We start from the raw sequence: 22341 nt of genomic DNA on the forward strand, positions 1-22341 counted from the left end.
GAACAGGGAAGCTACAGTATATGCAAGCTGACATTACCTTCTCATGCTGATAAAAAGCAAAAAAATCCTTATAGTCAACCACCAATAGTTAAAGCCCAACTCCAGGTAATTTTTTTTTTCCATGCAGTCAGGCTGTGCGCAAACCATATGGGTTAACTGTTCGTTCTGTGTAGGGGTGAACAGAGCGCCTATACTCACCCCATCCTTAAAACCTTGGAAAACCAACACTCCCCACACATCTAGCAGTGGGTTGTTCCTGCTGTCATCACATCCAGAGCAAGTGTACAGGAATGATGACATCAGAAACAGTCCACTTTTCAAGATTGCTGGATGGTGGGGGGTAGTAGCCAAAGGGACTGGTCTTGAGCTAGGAGGATCAGAGGTTGAGGTAAGTAGATTTCGGCTCTTCGAACCCCTAGACCAAAATTAGCACTTAACTAACGCAAAGCTCCACTGCATGGTAAATATTAAATAGTACTTTTTAGGTACCCGTTTAGATTTATTGTCATTGCAAATAAGAATTTAGAATACAATTTTTAAAAAGATAAACCATACTTCACCATACTTCATACAAAGGCATGGAAATTAATCATTTCCAATCTGTCCGCTTATCTCCCACTTTATTAGCTTTTAGACAATCCCTGAAAACCCTTCTCTTCAGAAAAAAAGCCCTAATAACACATATATTCAATATTTTATCAGACCCATACTTTTCCTTTACTGCATGGCAGCTATCTTTTGCACTTCTATCTTCCACTTCTATCTTCCACTTCCCTGATCCACCATGCTTCCTACATACACTTTCAAGTGGGAGGTGGAACTGGAGGTGGAAACTGGTCCCAATTGTGGCAATTAACAAGCTCCAACTCTCTGTATGTACCCCCAACTATAAAATATTCTACAGATGGTACTTGGTGCTACCTTAAATAGCCAAATTATCTCCAAACTCAACACCGTGGTGTTATATGCGGTGTAGTGAGGTTGGCACCTTCTGCCATACACAATAATGATGAACATGCCCAGTAGTCTGCAATTTATGGCCTAGCACTTAACAAATGTCAACAAAGACCCAACCAAGACTTTGCAACTTAAAAAGCCAGATAGCCCCATATATTCCTGATTTAAACTAGTAAAATGTATTTTCATGGCAACAAAGCAGACCATAACAAAGGCATGGAAATGAATCATCCTAAACTTCCAGGAGGTCAAATCCAGATTATTCAGGATGGTGCCTAATAAGTTTGCCACTAAACAGAATCATATAATGGCCTCTTTTAGGAAAGTATTATCCCTGTGGATTCATCGTTATTTACTCCCAGATTTTGACATCTGTATGCTAACTCTCTAAATTGAACTTACCAGGCACAAGTGGTTGCTTTCATGACTCAAAATGTTCTCCTAACTGCAGATCTTTCTTTCCTTCTCATTCCCGATCTGCTAAGTCCTTTTTCCAGTAGAATGTCTATGCTTCTGCATAATGGAACTGTATGTAAATCTCATACTAATGTTGTGACTACATGCAATGATCATCTTCAATCTACACTTACAATGTTTGTTCATCCGTGTAAGCATTTTAAATGCATGTTTCTTAGAAATTGTATATTCTTCTTGAAAATGGCTGAACAGAAAAAAATGGTCCTTTATCATAGAATATGCACAAAAACAAAAGTAGATCAGTAATCTATAATACATTATGGAAATATGTGGTGAAATGTGTATTTTATTTTCTCATGCTTCTACTTTCAAATTTTGTTTTAAAAAAAGGCCATATACACATGCAGATAACATGTCTTCTAGACTAAGTATGTATTTATCAAAAAAACTTGCTGTGCTTGCCTACAAACTTTAATATCAAATACTATAATTTACATGTATGTAGTATGATAGTGCAGCTCCAATAAAATGTATTCCACTTCTCAAAAAACTGAAATAAACATTTGAGGGTTTTGTGCAACAAACAATTAAATACTACATTAAACATATCCCCAATATACTGCAGTGTGTAGGAAGCATATTTACAACGCCATTCATTTAAAGTGACACTAAACTCTGATTTAAAAAAAATAAAAACTATTAAAGTAGGAACATGATTGTATTCTTAACTCAAAAGTAGCTTTTATTGCTCAGTCTTCTCCAAATCTCCAAATTACATTTTCTTGTTGTGATCTGACTTCCTGTTAGAGGGTGGCTACATGTATTCTCAATGTTTACACTGTATGTAGGAATTTAGCATGTAGCCACCCTCTCTTGCTCGCTCAGGAGAGGCATTACGACTTTGCACCATGGACTGTGGGATTTCCAGTGTGCATAGAGCATTGCACAAGACCGCAACTAATATGCACTTCTTGTTCCATACAACAGGAAGTGTGTAAGAAAAGGAGAGGTTTGGGAGATCATGACGGACATTGCAGGGAGACAGAAAAACACAGTAAGAATCAATTTCATGAAAAATAGATTACAGGACTGTTAAGTAGTAGATGTGTACGGAATATTTTTAGAAAATAAGGATATTGTTTAATGTCACTTTAAGTTGTGTTTTAACAAATCTGTAGCACTAACTGCTTGCAATGATACATTGCACATAAACAGTGAGGAAATAAAACAAGATAATAGTCCCAAAACACAAAGAGAAGAAGAGTAGAAAATCAATTTTTCTGTGAAATATGTGCCTCTTCTGCCATGCACTTGACTGTGAAAGTGTTCAATCCCCCTCAGTAAACACAGAATCACTCACTAGAACATAATGACCTTTGAATCAACAAAAAGGTCTTCAAGTGTCTGTTATATGAGGACTCTGATGAAACTCCTCCACTGCCTTTCCCTCTGTTGCTTTCACTCAAATTGTAAAAGAAAAAGGCATGCTATAGTGTAGTATATTAATAAAGTACACTATATTTGTTACGCTCACTTTGTATGGTGTATCACTCTCCATCAGTTTGTAAAAGATTGTTCTCTCATACTTGTGACAATGAAGCACTATACCTCTCCCATGTCCTCCTCTGCTCTGATAGAAAACTAATCAGTAGAATTCAATAAAACCCTAACAACACTTTTCTGGTGCTTTAGCCCTTTAAATGGCCTGTGCCAGATTCAGATATCCCTGCAGCCTGTTCCGTTAGCTTTGCTAACACATGCAGCAAATTTGGGTAGTTGTAATAGTGGCACTTTTATAAAATAATGCTATTAATGCACCAAATAATGAAACAGGGAATAAGTGTTGAACACGGGAAGAAAGGGAGGTGAAAAAAGGCATGGAAAGCCAAGACACCAGTTGAAATGTATCAGTAATTAGAAAGCAATCCTGCCCCTTGTCTGTGAAAATTAAAATCAGCTGGTTCAGTCTCAACTGATGGCCTATAAAAAGGTGCCTCATTACCAAGATGTCACACAAGAAACATCTCATGATGGGTAAAAGCAAAGAGTTCTCTCCAGATCTTTGCAACCTTATTGTTGCAAAACATACTGTAGGCATTGGTTACAGAAGCATTTCTAACTTCTGAGTGTTCCAGTGAGCACTGTTGGAGCCATAAGCCGGAAATGGAAAGAACATAATTTCGCCATAAACTGGCCATGACCTGGTGCTCCTTGCAAGATTTCTGACAGAGGAGTGAAAAGAACTAGAAATAATCAGAAGTATTGTCCAAGAGTCAAGGACCAGTTATGGAGAGCTTCAAAAAGACCTGGAATTAGCAGGTACATTTTTTTCAAAGAAAACAAAGTAATGCACTTAACTGCCATGGCCTGTATGTACGCTCACCACGCAAGACTCCATTGCTGAAGAAAAAGCATGGTGATGCTCATTTAAAGTGTGCTGCACAACATTTTTAGAAAAGCCTGTGAAATACTTAGAGAATATAGTCTGGTCTGATGAGACCAAATTAGAACTTTTTTAGATGCCTTAACACACACCATGTTTGGAGGTCAAATGGCATTGCACATCACCCCAAAAACACCATGCCAACAGTGACATTTGGAGGTGGGAACATCATGATGTGGGGCTGTTTTTCAGCATACGGTACTACCAAACTTCATGTCGTTAAAGGAAAGATGAATGGAAAAATGTACCAAGACATTCTTGCAAACAATCTGCTGCCATCTACCAGGATGATGAAGATGAAATGAAGGTGGACATTTCAGCAAGACAATGATCCCAAAAACAAATCCAAGGAAATACTTAATTGGTTTCAAAGAAAGCAAATAAAGCTGCTAGAAGGCCCAGACAATCACCTGATTTGAATCCAATAGAAAATCTATGGAAAGAACTAAAGATCAGCATTCAAGTCCACGGAACCGCCAAGATTTGAAGACTGTGTAGAAGAATGGGCCAAAATCACTCCTGAACAATGCATGTAACTAGTTTCTCCATATAGGAGGTGTCTTGAAGCTGTCATTACCAACAAAGGATTTTGTACAAAGTAATATATACTGTAAATTTAAGTTACCGTGTTCAATACTTTTTCCCTGTGTCATTCCATTTTATTACATATAACTTAATTTTTGAACTTACCGTATTTGTTTTGGTTTCTTTGTATATATGGATTGCATGGGTTGTTACTGGCATGTGTTGAAAATTTCAAGTCAATAGCACCTTGAGAAATATATTTACCTAGAAAAATGCTGTGTTTAATACTTATTTTACCCGCTGTAATATATACCAAACCTACCAAAGGGTGAGGTGCACTTTGGTAGTTAAAGTGAGTGGAATGCAATCAGATCCTCCCACAGGTCATATATAAAGAAAAAAAGGTGGATTGCTGCAGAAAATTTGTATTTTGATGAAAATGTAAAAAGTTACAAGAAAGTATTCATAGTTAGCAGTTTCGGGCTATACAGTTTACGCCCTTCTTCATGACCAAATACGTACAAGCGAAATAACACAAAGCATGATATATATATATATATATATATATATATATATATATATATATATATATATATATATATATATAATATCAATCACATCATCTGGAACTAATTTACAAATGAATGAATAATGAATCACCATCAACTGAATTAAGTAGGTAAAAATGTTGAAACGAAAAAACCATCAGGTGTTGTAAGTTCCCTGCATTTCATGAGGATACTATCGGACAGGCAGCTATAGTCAAAGTCAAAAAAAAGGAAGAAAAAAGAAATAACTTTGACTAAAATATAAGTAATTTATTTCACAACATTGCTACATGTTTTAATCTGATCCCAACCAACTATATAAAAGTTCAAAGCTCAAAGTATCTAATCTATGAATCCAATAAACTTCTCATTTTCTTAAATTGGGTTCCCTATTTCCTCCCTGTCGATTATTGGGAATACCATCGATAAACATGTATTTAAGTTGTAAAACTGAATGGCCTGTTTCTAGAAAATGCCTGGCTAGTGGAAATTTATCAAGTTTGTCCCTGATGGAGTATTTGTGTCGAGCAATACATTCCTTGGCTTTCTAAGTCATTTCCCCTATGTATAAGAGCCTACATGGACATTTGATAATGTATATCACAAATGAAGATTGGCATGCGTTTATGACATGTGTTTATCGAAATACTATATCCCTTATGTGGATGTGAAAAACGTTTTCCTTTAATCGTATTATTGCAATGTATGTAATTTAAACAGGGATAAGAGCCATTATTACACGGACCTAAAAATGTTGTTGGTATAACTTGTGGACGATATTGGTCAGATTTGACCAATTTATCATGAATAGTTTTCCCTCACTGATAAGATTGTAAAGGTGGAAAGTAAAACTCTGGGACTGTTGGATAATTATTATTTAGACTGGACCAAAGTTTTTTGACAATATTAAACACACGGTTAGAGAAAGGATGAAATTGTGAGATGAAAGACAACCTGCAACTCATTGTCTTTCCTTTTTTAGTATGTAAATTATATAGTTCCTCGTTAACCATATCTTTAGGATAACCCCTCTGTTGGAGTCTGCCCTCCATCTCATCCAATCTAATCTTTCATGTGTCTAGATTGCTGACCAGGGCCGGATTAAGAACATCATGGGCCTAGTGCTGAGGATTAAATGCAAACAATTTGTTGTTAGAACAAATTAAATTAAATAGAGAGAGCGGGGATGAGAGATTAGAGAGAGAGGATGCAAATGAGCACGCGTGGAAGTGACAGCAACACAGCCCGGCCAAGGTAAGTGATCAAAGGCACAGAATCTGGAAGGAAGACTGGGTGAAGATGGAACAAAAGTGTACCTATTCTAGAGCTGGTAACCTTGAGGATATTCAATATCATTTTAAAGAACTGTTTTTGTGTGTAAGAGACATAGGGGAAGAGTATGGATGGTATAAAAGTAGGAAGTATGTGCAGGTGAGGAAGAGGAATGTGGAGGGTATGATGGGGGCAGTATGTACAGGCGAGGAGTGTGGAAGGTATTATGAGGGTGGTATGTACAGGAGAGGAGTGTGGAGAGAAAGATAGTTGGCAGTAGGTACAGGAGAGAAGTGTTGAGGGTATGACAGTTGGCAGTATGCAGAGGAGTGTGGAGGGTATGCCAGTGGACAGTATGTACAGAAGAGGAATGTGGAGTGTATGACAGTGAGCAGTATACGCAGGAGAGGAGTGTGGAGAGAAAGATAGTTGGCAGTAGGTAAAGGAGAGAAGTGTGAAGGGTATGACAGTTGGCAGTATGCAGAGGAGTGTGGAGGGTATGCCAGTGGACAGTATGTACAGAAGAGGAATGTGGAGGGTATGACAGTGAGCAGTATGCGCAGGAGAGGAGTGTGGATGGTATGACAGTGGGCAGTATGTACAGGAGAGGAGCATGGAGGGTATGACAGTGGGTAGTATGTACAGGAGAGTAGCGTATGACTGTGGGCAGTATGTACAGGAGAGGAGTGTGGAGGGTATGACAGTTAGCAGTATGTACAGAAGAGGAATGTGGAGTGTATGACAGTGAGCAGTATGCGCAGGAGAGGAGTGTGGAGAGAAAGGTAGTTGGCAGTAGGTAAAGGAGAGAAGTGTGGAGTGTATGACAGTAAGCAGTATGTACAGGAGAGGTATGTGGAGGGTATGACAGTGAGCAGTATGTACAGGAGAGGAGTGTGGAGGGCGTGACAGTGGTCACTATGTATAGGAGAGAAGTGTGGAGGGTATGACAGTGGGCACAATGTATAGGAGAGGAGTCTGGAGGGTATGACAGTGGTCACTATGTACAGGTGAGGAGGATGTAGGAAACCGGGAAGGAAAAATGTAAATGTTTGTGGAAGGATGTTTAGGGACTTGCGTAGTGGTTAAGCGGGCCATGCATGAATTGAAATTAAGCCAATTAAGCAGAGACCAGCCATAGTCGATCTTTGTGTGGACTAGCTGGTTGTACACAAGTCAATCTATTAATTGACTTGAGTACAACCAGCCTGTCAGGTTTTTCCCAAAACAGTCAGTGCTGCCAGCTATAGTTAGCAACACTGATCATTGTATTGTGTGGATAGGGAAGGCTCCCCACTGGCAGAACACAATAACACTACGAAGTGATTCCCTCATCCACAGGTCAGAGGGCGTGCGGGGACAGGCTGGGGAGAGAGGTCATCAGTCAGCGTGTGGGGGAGTAACTGGGAGTGATATGGTTTAGAGTAGGGCCTGACATCTGCAGGTTGAGAAATGGTCACCTGTGATATAAGTTGAAGGGAGGTGGCTAACAAGGGAAGTAGCTGGGGAATGACCTGGTTGGTGGAGAGTGTGAAATGGATGATGTGTTTCATGTTTATTTCACATTTACAGTAATGCTTACTGCCCTCTGAAATGTGATCTGTGGTGGATTGCTTTTCAGCGAATGGTATAGCAGCAGCTGACAGGCGTTCATAAGGTGCTACTGTCAGCTCCTTTATTTCTTTTTTTTTTTTTTACATTGCTGAATGGTAGTTTTACATTGTTGGGCTAAGCTGCTACTGCGAGTGAGTTTGACAGGCAGTGCTGCCTGTCAAACTCTGCAGGCTCCAAGCTATCTACTGACCTCAGTGCCTCTGACAAGAAGTGAGGAGAGGCACTATGAGCTCATCTTCTCAGTCTGCTGCAAACAGAGTGTGCCAGCTTGTATTTAAACTGGCCGATCCATATGTAGCTTCTAAAAAGGCTGCGCAAGGAGACCCATATCTCCAGGACCATAGGTGATAGGAGCCCCAAATTTTGACCAGTAGTGGGGTAGACCTTCAGCTACATACCCTAAATGTTGGCTCTTTTTTTGTTTGTTTTTTGCGATTATTTTTATTATTTTTTTTAAATGGGCCTATCTTAAGGTAAGGAGCTGGAGCTGCAATAGCTCCAATAGCCCCTATGTTAATCCTGTCCTGTTGCTGACGATCCTCGACACGCGTGTCAGCTGGCTTCGAGGAATGGATTTTAAAACCCCAGGGGAGTGAAAACTGGAAAAATTTAATAGTTCGCTCCGGTCGGTCGGTTTTCTATACAAGTCACTAAAAATATGTCAATTGTGTATAGTTAAAGAAGTGTCTAAAAACTGAATCTCAGTTTCACTCATGGATGTATTCAATTTTAAGCCAGGGATCAATTGATTGAGATACATATTAAATAAATGTTAGGGTCTCCAATTTGCACACCCATTCCCAGAAGTCCCAGTAGTCTTCTTCTTTTTCAGCATCAGCCCTGGCAAATTCTAGGCAGGCTTTTTTGTGCATGGGCTTTAGGAGAGACTTCCTTTGTGGACGACACCCTCTGCAGTATACGTTGTATCCTGTCATGGGAAACAATCACCTCAGTTTAGCTTTCCTCTTCTTTAGCTAATTGCAGTGAACTTGCATGGTGATTTTTCTTCAACAGTATTGAGGTGTTAACTTCGTGGACAGCCTGGACATCTCTGTGAGATGGTTGCAGTTCTATCTTTGTTAAATTTTTCTATCACTTTTGCTAAGGTATTCTGTCTGATAAGTAAAGATTTACTGATATTTTTTACTGATATTCTTGTAGCCTTCACCTTATTTTCTTAAATTATTTTCTTTCTCAGGCCTTGGGAAATTTCTCTTCCATGTGGTGCCATTGCTGACAGCATGAAATAGGAAGGGGTTTTCTTTGTTACGCAACACCCTTTTAAAATCAAGTGTCTGCTGGACATAAGACTCCCCTGTAGTTGAATTATTTTAATTAGGAATTTGCTGTCTAAAATGTAGCTTTGCTCCTAAGATTTTCATTGGGGTGTATTCATTTTTTTTCTGGTTCAATAAGTTTTATTGCAGAAATAGTGGTAAACATACAACAATGTCAAAGGCACCTAGATTGTCCGCGCAGGGGCTAGAATTGGCGCATAAGAGACAGAAATAACAAAAGGAAATACAACAGAAACCGAGGAGGGCAGCCTCCTAATTAACAGTCACAGAAATCCTGAGTGCAACATACATAATTTGGGGTAACCCCCATAAGTGCAAGAAAAACCAGGACAAAATGCATTAACTCTACATTAAGATTGTCTGGAGCCTCTGTTAACAATCAAAAAAGGGCTAAGAGCCTTGGTAAAAGAAGAAGAACAGAGAGAAGTGAGAAAAGGAGGGGGGAGAATAAGAAAAAGTGAGGAAGAGAGAAAAGGGAAAAGGAGAGAGAGAGCCGGGACCATCTATACTAGCCAGAGGGAGTTTGGGGAAGGCATATGCCAGACATGGCTCCCAAACTTTAAAGGGGTTGTAAAGTAAAAATTTGTATTTTTTTAAAATAACAAACATGTCATACTTACCTCCACTGTGCAGCTCGTTTTGCACAGAGTGGCCCCGAACCTGCTCTTCTGGGGTCCCTCGGCGGCTGTCTCTGCGTTAATGCGAGCTCCCTCGCATTGGTGAGAAGCACTGCGGGCGCGCTCCCGTGATACAGCCGGCGGCTATAGCCGCTCGCTGTATCACAAGGCCCCGCCCCCCGGCGCGCTGCGTCATTGGATGTGATTGACAGCAGCGCGAGCCAATGGCTGCGCTGCTTTCAATCCATCCACTCCAGCCAATCAGCGGCCAGGCTGAGCGGCGAAGAGGACGGCGGGGGCGAGCGCGGGATTTTCAAGGGGTCAGGTAAGTAAAACGGGGGGACTGGGGGCGCCAGCAGTGTGAGATGTTTTTTCACCTTAATGCATAGAATGCATTAAGGTGAAAAAACATTTACCTTTACAACCCCTTTAAGGAACTTGGCATGCATGTTTTTGAGTATACTAGACATTTTTTCGTTGACCATCATGGGCATCAAGTGGTATTTCACCTCCTGAAAGGGGAATGTGTTTTTTTTCCATGCTTGAGCAGGGGTGTATTCATTTTTGAAACATGGTCTTGAATGAATTTGTTAGAAAAAATATTTTTTTGTGTTTGCAAATTAACAAATTTTGGTTGTAATCAATGGCCCACATGTTGATTCTGAAAAGAAAGGTGTTCTGACAAATCTGATGTATATAATCACAATGAATACAATTATTGAGTATTAAGCATGTTCAAACCATGATACAGATCATTTTAAACATTAAATTGTTAATCTGTTTCCCCTTTTACGTTCTGCAATCATTAAAATGCCAAATAGCATCTGCTATAATTTCTTTTTATTTAATGGTTCTCAGGGGCAGCTTTAAATTTCATTCATAAATATTAATTTGCTTATTACACTGCTTAATTTCAGTTCCCAGTTTGTTTTAGAACTTCCAAACACAAAGTCTGTAAAATCCTTGGGAAAGTATTATCTTTTGTACATATTTTTTATGCATTTCATTTTAATTAATTGCCTAAGGTCCCCCATATCACTGGTAAGTACTGCACACAGAAGTATTAACCCTTTTGTGAAACTTAGATGCCCAGAGCAATTTTAGCAGTGTCATTACGTATAAGTTAACATGACAATAAAACAAATTTTACTGTATGACAGCGGATCTGAGAACTAGGAAACACATTGTTGCACGTTTAATGTTCTCTGCAGCCAGGTTAATTAGTATTCTCACAGCAAGGTGCATTTTACATCTGGACTTATTATCAGTGTTATAGTTGTTTGCAGGGCCGGTGCTACCACTAGGCAAATAGGCAGCCGCCTAGGGCTCCCTGCTGCCTAGGGTGCCACTGGTGTTCCTACTCTCTTCTCCCTGCAGTCTCAGAATCAGAAGGCAGCCACACACCATTCGCACATAGTGTCAGAGGTGCAGCGGCGGCAGAGGACTGTGTCTGTATCCCATCTCCAGAAAGAATGGAAGCAAGTAAACATTCATTGATGAGTGCTGGTGAGGCTGCATTGATGGGCACTGGTGAGACTGCATTTGATGGGCGCTTCATTAAAAAAATGGGGATTGCATGGGCAGGGATGGGGGTGGAGTCAGGGGTGGAGCCAGGGGGAGGCAAAATTAGGTTTCGCCTAGGGCGTCAAAAATCCTTGCACCAGCCCTGGTTGTTTGCACCAATAACAAATGTGCAGTGTTAGTGGGCAAGGAACTGACACACAGACAGGGAAAGCCAACTGTTTTAAGCATCAGCACTTCCTCTTCCATCTAGTTTTAAAAAAAGCAAAAGCATGCAATCAGTTACAATTGCCATAAGCTTGTCATTTCAATTGGAAGTCAAGCTGGGTGACAAGCTTTTCAGTTACAAAAGATATTTTTTCTGTTCCCTAAACTTAAAAGGAACAGTCACCACTGCTATATAAAATATATTTTTGAAGATTTAATCATTTTCTATGAAGGATTTTTTTAAACATTAGCCTCAGGCTAAAAGAACATACTTATAATGATTCTATGTTGCCTTAAAGGCAATACTTGTGGGTGCATAAACTATTTTTGATTCTGTCACATGATTTCTGTAAGAGCAACATGAGGTTTGGTTGGTGACCCCTACCCTTTTTTTGTTTTGTACTACTAATCACGGCATGTGGTCAGATACTATGTACCCCTACTCATTCACATTTGGCGAGGCAGTATCCGAAGCCCCCTTATTATTAAAGGGGGCTTCCAGATTCTGATAAGCCCTTCACCTGCACACCTCCCACAACAACTGGGCAAGGTTTGTGGGCATAAGGTCCTTGCCCTCATCAACAAAGAGACAAGGGGGTTATTTACTAAAGGTAAATCCACTTCGCACTGCAAGTGCACTTGAAAGTGCACTTGGAAGTACAGTCGCTGTAGATCTGAGGGGGACATGTAAGGAAAATAAAAAACAGCATTTTAGCTTGCACATGATTGGATGATAAAATCAGCAGAGCTTCCACTCATTTCAGATCTACCCCTTAGATTTAGAGCGAATGCACTTCCAATTGCACTTTCAGTGCACTTGCAGCGCAAAGGGGATTTGCCTTTCCTAAATAAACCCCAAGGTGTTTTACCAGTGGGAATGCAGCCTGGTGTGGTTCAGGAGGGAGCCAGACACCCAGAATAAGGTAGCCAGACAGAATAAGGATCTGGTATATAATATTAGTGGGACCATTTTTATTTTTTATTTATTTATTTCTGCATAGAATTCCCCCTTAATATCCACACCAGACCCAAAGGGTTGTTTATATATTTTTCTGTTTTTTGTGTGAGTGTGTTAAAATCTTTACCAGACTTGTGGGGGCACCATTTTTTTTTTCATTTTTGCTGTAACACATCTACAAAATGACAGTTTAAATTGCCCCCCAAAAAAGCTGCATTAAATACCCCCCTTAGGCCTTCTATGTATTTCGGAGGACCTTTGGGGTCTGGGAGCCCTTTTTTTCTTTTACAATAAGAAAACAGGAGAACAATGTCATTTTCCAGCAATCTAAAACTTTTTTCCAAGATAAATGTCAGTGCTAAAAAAAAAAAAAAAAATCACTGTCCCAGCTGCATGGAATAAAAAAAAAAAAGTTTTTCATTGGTACATGTTCCCTAGGGTAGTGCCCTTTCACCATAATATTTTTTTCCTCTAGTCTATTGTCTATTAGCCCAGCTTTTTTAACTCAACAGATTTGTCTCCCATTGATTTCATTTGAGTTCGGCATCAATAGGGTTCTTTGTCCCAAACCCAGAGAAGTTTGGCTTTTTACTAATGACTGCAATCAGCAAAAATTCTGGATTAGATTTCCACTGACCAGATTCAGACCCCTCCAAAAGAAGAAAAGGCTTAAAAAAATAGCAGAAGAAAAATTGTAAAAAAAAATAGCAAAAGCAAAATACAATGTGTATGTTATATAAAAGATGCCCTAATGTGATATAATTTGAATCAGCATATATTGTTGATTTTTTGGGGGGTAAATATATGGGAGTGTGCAAACTATGTTAAAGTTATGTTGGGAAAATTACAGGCAAATGCCAGAAGCAAAGCTGTAGTACCACATACAATAGGCACTGCGGTGCCATGCAATACACACAGAAACAAAAATGTTGGAACTGTCGATGAGAGATGATCTTTTCCAGCCCCCACAGCACCCCCAAACATCAGCACCCAATGCAGAATGCACCCCTCTAGATATATCACTGGGCTTGGATACTCTTGTGGTTATAGAAACATGTTGTGAGGTAAATAGAGGCAGCTCTTACAGACCTCTTTCTGAAAATGCTAGCTGCCTGGTTGCAGTGCTGATCCTAAAGCAGCCAATAGATTATGCATTATTCTTTCCTTCCACCACAGGTGAGAGGAAAGAAAATCACTTGATTCCTTCATCAACACAGTCAGTGCTGATGGGGAAGCCTTCACGGCAGGCAGAACACAATGATTACCATTATTATTGCATATAAAAGATCAGACAGGTTGGTTGTACACAATCAATTGATTCATAGAGATGTAAAATCTTGACCGGTCCCTGCTGAACCAGTGGAGCTTCGACCCATCTATTGGCAGCTTAAGACTTCTGATTCACAGAAGGTATAAAAATGCAGAAAAGTCACTGCTTCTAATCTGATACTTTTTTATTAAGGAATATCAGGCTCTACTGTAAATTACTAATGAAAATCTGACTCAGGAAATTACACGTGTTCTTCATACTATCAAATGGCTAACTTCCCTATATCTAATTAGATAACACTAAATCCTCTGTGAATAGCACAGCTTTGACAAAGGTTGAATTTCATGGAGAAGAAAAGCGTGACAGCAATTACCTACTTTCTGTCTTAAAACATATAATCTACCAACTCTAAAAATAAATGAGAAACAAACACAAGGCCATGCCCTTGGCAACTCTGAAAAGTGATTTAATTATTCTGTTTGACTTGTCCCAGTAATCAGAGAGCAGGCATGTACTCATAATTTTAATTATTTTACTTCTAGTGAAACTTGGTCATTCTAAGAATATTATCTTTTATCTCAAGCAAATTATTCATTTTAAACCCAAATATAAAATATTTGTTTTCCCTAAAATACCTTACCCTGTTCTCGTACCTACTATGTTACATAGTTACATAGTAGATGATATTGAAAAAAGACACCAAAAAGTCCATCAAGTCCATCCCAAGTGTGTGATTATATGCCAATATTACATTGTATATCCCTGTATGTTGCAGTCGTTCAGGTGTTTACCTAATAGTTTCTTGAAACTATCGATGCTCCCTGCTGAGACCACCGCCTGTGGAAGGGAATTCCACATCCTTGCAACTCTTACAGTAAAGAACCCTCTACGTAGTTTAATGTTAAACCTCTTTTCTTATAATTTTAATGAGTGACCACAAGTCTTGTTAAACTACCTTCTGCGAAAAAGTTTTATTCCTATTGTGGGGTCACCAGTATGGTATTTGTATATTGAAATCATATCCCCTCTCAAGCATTTCTTCTCCAAAGAGAATAAGTTCAGTGCTCGCAACCTTTCCTCATAACTAATATCCTCCAGACCCTTTATTAGCTTTGTTGCCCTTCTTTGTACTCCATTTCCAGTACATCCTTCCTGAGGACTGGTGCCCAGAACTGGACAGCATACTCTAGGTGCGGCTGGACCAGAATCTTGTAGAGCGGTAGAATTATTGTTTTATCACTGGAATTAATCCACTTTTTAATGCATGTCAATATTCAGTTTGCTTTGTTAACAGCAGCTTGGCATTGCATGCTATTGCTGAGCCTATCATCTACTAGGATCCCCAGGTCCTTTTCCATTCTAGATTCCCCCATTTTGCAGAGAGGTTATTGCCCTGCTTAGCTTAGTATTGTCCACAAATACAGAGATTGAACTGTTTACCCCATCCTCCAGGTTGTTTATGAACAAATTAAACAGGATTGGTCCCAGCACAGAACCCTGGGGGACCACATGACCCACCCCTGACCATTCCGAGTACTTTCCGAGTATCATTCCGAGTACTCCCCATGTATCACCACCCTCTGGACTCACCCTTGTAGCCAGTTTTCAATCCATGTATTCACCCTATGGTCCATGACAACGGACCTTATTTTGTACAGTAAATGTTTATGGGGATGTGTCTCAAATGCTATAACCATGGAGGTGCTTCCTGTGATATGTCATGAGGATAAACACTGCAGTTTTGGTTACTGAAGCCCCCCGAGTCCCTCATGAAGACTATACCTTCACCATCTCCCCATCCTTTGTAACCAGATGTCCTTACTCATTCTTTATGGGGCCAATATGGTCTGTCCACCCTTTTTTACTGTTTACATACTTAAAGACTTTCTTGTGATTTTTTTTTGTTGCTCTCTTCCGCTATGTGTCTTTCATGTTCTATCTTAGCCGTCCTTATTGCTCCCTTACATTTCTTGTTGCATTCTTTATAAAGTCTGAATGCTGATGATGATCTCTCAACCTTATATTTTTTGAAGGCCTTCTCCTTTGCTTTTATATGCATTTTTACATTGGAGTTAAGCCATCCAGGGCTTTTGTTCGCTCTTTTAAATTTATTACCCAATGGGATGCATTGGCTAATGCCCTTTTTTAATATGCTCTTAAAGCAAACCCACCTCTCCTCCGTGTTCTTTTTTCCTAAGATTTTATCCCAATTTATGCCTTCTAGCAAGGTTTGTAGTTTATGGAAGTTGGCTCTTTTGAAATTCTGTGTCTTTGTATTCCCTTTATGTTTCCTATTTGTGTGATTTATACTGAAGCCAATTGACCTGTGATCGCTGTTACCTAAATTGCCCCATATTTCCACATCCGTGATCAGGTCTGTATTGTTGGTAATCAGTAGATCCAGTAATGTTTTATTTCTAGTTGGTGCATCTACCATCTGGCCCATAAAATTGTCCTGCAAGACATTTAGGAACTGGCGAGCCTCAGGTGTATGCACAGTCCCCCCCGCCCAGTCTATGTCTGGATAATTAAAATTCACCTTTATAACACTTCCCATCCTTGCTGCATCCCTTTGGAGCTCTACCCATAAGGATTCCACCTCCTCCCTAGCTCCCTTAGTGATGTCATCTCTCACATTCACTTGTACATTACTCTTGATATATAGGCATATCCCTCCCCCTATTTTACCCTCTCTATCCTTGCAATAAAGGGTATACCCATGAATGTTTGCCAGCCAATCATGAGAGCTGTTGAACCAGGTCCCTGAAATTCCCACAAAATCCAATTCCTCCATTACCCACCTCAAAGTGGGTTTCCTGATGGAAAAGGAGGTGGGCCTTCATACATTTCATATCTGATAAGATAGTAGAGCATTTTTGGGGGTATTAAGTGAGACCAAATTACTAATCACTGATGATAGGGGTGGCATGTTAAACCATGCAAGTTGGAGTCGATGGGAGACAAGGAGGAAGAGGAAAGGTTAAAAAAAAATTATTCTATGATGCCCTAGGGCAGAGATGACAAACCTTGGCACCCCAGATGTTTTGGAACTACATTTCTCATGATGCTCACCTACACTGTAGAGTGCATGAGCACCATGGTAAATGTAGTTACAAAACATCTGGGGTGCCAAGGTTCGCCATCACTGCCCTAGGGCATCCCGGAGACACTCCAAAGGCACTCACTATTTGGTAGCCACATGAATGCAAATCCATGTGGAAAAAAGGTTGGAAATAGCTAAGAGCGAGATGCCCCACTACCAACCAAGGCCTTGTTGTATGTGCTAAAGAGCAAGACACATGCTCAAAAAAAAAAAACACATATGCACGTATAAGAACAATTAAACAAGAAAATCTCCACTAGACACAGAACTCATAAAACATGGCTATACCAACTCTAAGATGCCTATTTCTAGGCTATATTTCTCTAGAAAAGACCCTCAACCCTTGTGCATTCCCTGGCTGTGATCCAGTTGGACAAACAAGAGCAAGGGTGGTGGGCTCACACATAGCCCATGGCACCCAAGGCAGACATGGGTAAGATAGCTAAAAAGTAGTGTTGAAGCAGAGCTAAAGATATACCATGGCAATCCCCACTACCACCTTTTGGGTCAACTAATGCAATGTAGGGGTTCATTCCAGTTCATCTAACTTCTGTTCTGACAGGCCACACTTCTCCTGAACTGTCCTGCTGAAACCAATTGGATGCAGAGCTGATCAGTGTATTCTGGCAGCAGGGGAGTCCTGCTGTAAGCAGGAGTCCTTGCTGCTTAGATGCCTGGACCAAATGTATCCACATTTGGTTAACCTAATAAAATCCCTATGACTAATTTGCACACCTAAATAATAATATTTACATATTTTTAAGCACATGTAACATTATTTTTTAGTACACTGTTTTAAAAAAAAACTGTTCTGTGTAGGTATATGCTAAAAATTGTGAAAAAAAGTAAAAAGATATTTTTAAACAAATTATTACTACCGTATTTATCGGCGTATAACATGCACAGGCGTATAACACAGCTTAACTTTAAGAGGGAAGTTTAATCAAAAAAACTTTACACAGCCCCCCTGCATAATACACAGCCCCCCTGCACATTACACAGCCCCCTGCACATTACACAGCCCCCTGCACAACACACAGCCCCCTGCACAACACACAGCCCCCTGCACAACACATAGCCCCCTTTCATTATAAGACCCACCCACACTTCCAGGAGACTACCAGTCTCCTGGGACAGCGTTGCCAGCATACTCTATGGTTGAGAAAAATTCCCACTGTCAGCCTGTCAGCCCCTTCTCATACACTGCTCTTCCTGTGTCACTCTCGTTGTAAATCAAAGCTTCTAAATATCTCCATTAATGCCTGACCCAGTCATGTGACTACTCTCCTCTCTTTCATTGACGGTCAAGTGACCACTCTCCTCCTCCAATCAAAAGCTACATAAGTGGAGGAGGCGGAGCAGGAGGAGGAGAGCAGCCACAATGAGCCGCGTTAATTGAGGTATTCAGATGCTTAGATTTACATTGAGAGTGACACAGGAAGGGCGGTATATGACAAAGGGCTGGCGTTAATGTTTTCTGAACTTTAAAGTTTACTGGCAGTGCTGTCCCAGAGCAAGGAGAGACAAGGCGGCCGGCCTGACACCCTCCCAATGGGTGGCACCCGGGGCAGACCGCCTAATCACCTCTCCCTGTTGGTAAGAAGAAAACAGCGTATAACACACAGGCACAGTTTACCCTCTATTTTCAGGGTAAAAAAGTGCATGTTATAGGCTGATAAATATGGTAATTTAATAATGCAACTGCATTTCACAGTTGCACTAGACTAATCATTGTGAAAAAATAAAAAACACATTTAAATAATTGATTACTAATTTAATAGTGCCCCTGCATCTCACAGTTAAACTATTAAAGTCGTTTTAAAGGCAGATGTTTACACCTATGCATTCTATACATTAAGGTAAAAAGCCTTCTGCATGGAACTCCCCCCCCCCCAGCACCCCTTTTTACTTATCTGAGCCTGATCTCAATCCAGGGCTGTGCCCAAGAGCAGCTGCTTTCTCAGCTCTCTCTCTCTCTTCACTGGATAAAGAGGCAGCAGATGAAACCATTGGCTCCTGCTGCTGTCAATCAAAGCCAGTGAGGAGAAAGTGGAGGGTCAGAGTCCATTGACACAAAGCACAGCTTAGGAGAAAACCTTCATGAGTGCCCCCCATAGCAAGTGGCTTGTTTTGGAACCACTTGGCAGGGAGGAGCCTGGAGTGTTGGCTGGGGAACCCAGAAGAGGAGGATCAGAGCTGTGCTATGCAAAACCACTCCACAGAGTGGGTATGTATGACATGTTTGTTATTTTTATTTAAATGTATCCATTAGAATCACTTTAAATAGATGGCACTGCAGATCAACACTGCATCCTGAAGGTGGCATGTTTATGTGCAGGTTTGAGGCTTTCATTTTTGTCACTGAAGCCTCCAGCCTGCAATCACAATGTCAGAGCGGGCATAGTAATCACATGGCCAGGGACTGACCTGACTGGTTCCTGATCATCCATTGGGATAAAAGCTGTCAATCACACAATGGGGTCTATTTATTTTTAAAAAATGCTCAGAATGTCACAAGTATTAGTACAGCAGTCACAAATTATCCCCATAATTTGCCTAATATATTTATTTCCCTTTAGCTGTCATCTCCATCTAATAGCCATAGTATTTTCCTGTAATTAAATTTTTCAAGAAAATACTGCATTATGGATACTAGAGGTAGCTGATGATCATAAGAAACAAACAATACATGTTTTGGGCAAACTATGGAGACTATCCTTGAGGACTGTGAGAAATGGCTGAGCAATTAAAAAAAAAAATAAACCCTAAAATGTTGGTTGTTAGATATCATGGGGAGAACATTTATTAACATTTCCCTAGGACGGAGTATGATGCTGGGAAATGTTTATATATATATATATATATATATATATATATATATATATATATATATATATATATATATATATATATATATATATATATATATATAGTGCAAGGCCATGCCACTGTGTAAAATGGCAGTCTAGGCCAGTGTGACAGATCCAACTTAGACAGAGGCTTTTGCAGGGGACTAGGGGCTAGCCTCTTACCCCCTAAATATGGCCCATGGAGGAAACCAGGGTTTTTGTCTCCTTGTCCTGGTCAGAGCATGGAATAGAGCTCAGTTCAGCCTCTGATCCCATGGAGAGAGCAGATCATTCTCTAATAACGACATGATGAAAGCTGAGAGCGGGGCTTTGATTAATTCTCTGAATAAAGACAATAAAGCTTCCCTTCTGGAGTGGATGAAAAGGTGTAATATTAATCTTGTATAAGTTAATGGTCAGCGGGAATATGGTGGCCTTCCTTCAGACTGGGTGGAAGAAGCTCCTCCACTTGGGACAGAAATATTTATCAACAATCTCTTTTATCCTAACATCTTGTCTGTGTACGATGCTTGGGGTAAAGGGCTGGTACAGTATTAGCTGGTATTAACTCTCAGTCTGCTGGAAGGGTTTGGAGGGCAGAAGCTCCCAGGCGGGATGTCATAGCCTGGATTAGTAGAAACCAGGCACAATGATGGAACCAGTGTGTGTTGGGTTTATAGAAGTGTCAGAATTGAATTTTAGGGCTCTACTCTCCTGGGTTTCTGTGTGTGTCTTTTATTTGCTGTTTTAAATAAAAGTGGGCAGAAAAAGTTGCTGAAGTGGACAGGGCTCATTGTTATGCACTACCAATGAGTTAAAAAAAAAAGTTGTCACAATAGGTAGTGGATGGGGAGTAGTTAAGCTCAGAAATTGTTGTCTCAGCTGTTTAATTGTTAATTTTGCACTTGAATAAAATAAATGATGATGTGCAAACTATAGAAACCCATAGAGACCAGCCAAGAAATTCTTGGTTTACTGTAGCTAAAACTTTGAAATATGAATTCTAATTGGCTACTAAGGGTTACTGCACTTTGTTTCTTCATCTATTTCCTATTGAATAAGCCTGTTGAGGTTTCAGAATTCAATTTCCTCTCCACGACAAAGGAATTAAATTATTTAGTTACTCAATAAGGCAAGTGCAAACAATTATGCTGTGCAAAGCCAGTAAGCCATGGTACCAATCATATTTCAGACCACTGAGGTCTGATCAATGAAAGGCTACTACATTTTGCATTGTTTTCTTTCTTACTGATTGGATCTATAAAAGTATGTACAGAGCTAAATGAAGGGAAACAGCACTTTTTAAACGTAATTCAATAAGCATACTTCAATTTGTTTCCACAGCTCCACAATCCTATTCATGCTCCCTTGAAAAAAGTCAGATGCAGCCTGCAAAAGTTTCACTAAACCATGCTCATGTTGTAGGAAAAGATGGTCATACGCCAACGACATCACCTTTCTAAAGCTTTATTGAAAGCTGAATACGACACAGCAGACAAAAAGGTCATGCGCATAGACAACATAGACAAATGAAGAAAAACAACGCTTTCTAAACCTAATTCAACAAGCCTTTTTTAATGCAACTAAAGGCATTGTAAAAATAAAAGTCTAATTGGAGTTTTTTTTATATTCTTTATAGTGCTTTATATTTTTCATTATGCATACAAAATGCAAAACCCAACAAACAAAAGCACAGAAATAACGAGTGGGAGGGTTCACATGGGTGTTTAGTATAAGAGCCGTTATCACTAAACACCCCATGGGTTTAGCAGGTGTTGACATTTGACAAATATAGCTTGAACAAGGAACCGATGTTTGTGACACATTTACAGGTTTTTGACACCTAGTTATTGCTTTGAAAGAAGCAGGAAATGACTACCAGACATTGCTGAAAACTTCCCAAACATTCCATATAATGTTTTGGAAACCATGGAATCACATTCACATTCATTGTCTCTTAAGCCCCATACACATTATCAGATTTTCTGTTGATTGTTGTCATCAGATTTACCAAAACCATGTAGTGCCAAGGGCTGCCTGATTGCATACAAATTTAAACTCATAAGGTTTGACTTGATATTATATGGTTTTGGTAAATCTAAAGGAAAAAAATCAACAGGAAATCTGATGGTGTGTATGGGATTGTAAGCTCCAAGGAGCAGGGCCCTCTGATTCCTACTGTATTAAAGTGTACTGTATTTGTACTGTCTACCCTCAAATTGTAAAGTGCTGCGTAAGCTGTTGGCGCTATATCAATCCTGTATAATAATATAATAATTGTCATTGCAAGTGTTAGAGGTGTACACAGGCTTCAACTCCTGCTGAATATGGTTAGCATGTTTCATATCAAAGCCCAGTACTGATAACTATGAAAACGGTTGCCTTGAAAGTGTACAAATAGTCACTTACATACAGTATCTCACAAAAGTGAGTACACCCTTCACATTTTTTGTAAATATTTTATTATATATCTTTTCATGTGACAATACTAAAGAAATTACACTTTGCTACCATGTAAAGTAGTGAGTATACAGCTTGTATAACAGTGCCAATTTGCTGCCCCCTCAAAATAACTCAACACACAGCCATTAATGTCTAAACCACTGGCAACAAAAATGAGTACACCCATAAGTGAAAATGTCCAAATTGGGGCCAATCAGCACGGTGGCCAAGATCATACAGCGGCTTAACAGGATAGGTTACACTCAGACCAAAGAAGTTGAGTGCGCGTGATCAGCGTCCTAT

The 22341-nt window shown here is 39.8% G+C and overlaps 1 long non-coding RNA gene across 2 annotated transcripts in view; it reads left to right on the plus strand.

Annotated features, from left to right (window-relative positions):
- Positions 1 to 21213, plus strand: part of LOC143984434 (uncharacterized) — a 44160-nt gene extending 22947 nt beyond the window's left edge. For both annotated transcript variants that reach the window (XR_013274858.1, XR_013274857.1), the window contains exon 2: positions 20941 to 21213. This is a non-coding gene — a long non-coding RNA (uncharacterized LOC143984434). The remainder of the gene's footprint in view (positions 1 to 20940) is intronic.
- Positions 21214 to 22341: the final 1128 nt, after the last annotated feature.

The sequence above is a fragment of the Lithobates pipiens genome, unplaced genomic scaffold, assembly GCF_037356315.1.
Source record: "Lithobates pipiens isolate NorthernLeopardFrog02 unplaced genomic scaffold, aLitPip1_a1.2 Scaffold_16, whole genome shotgun sequence".
NCBI lineage: Eukaryota > Metazoa > Chordata > Amphibia > Anura > Ranidae > Lithobates > Lithobates pipiens.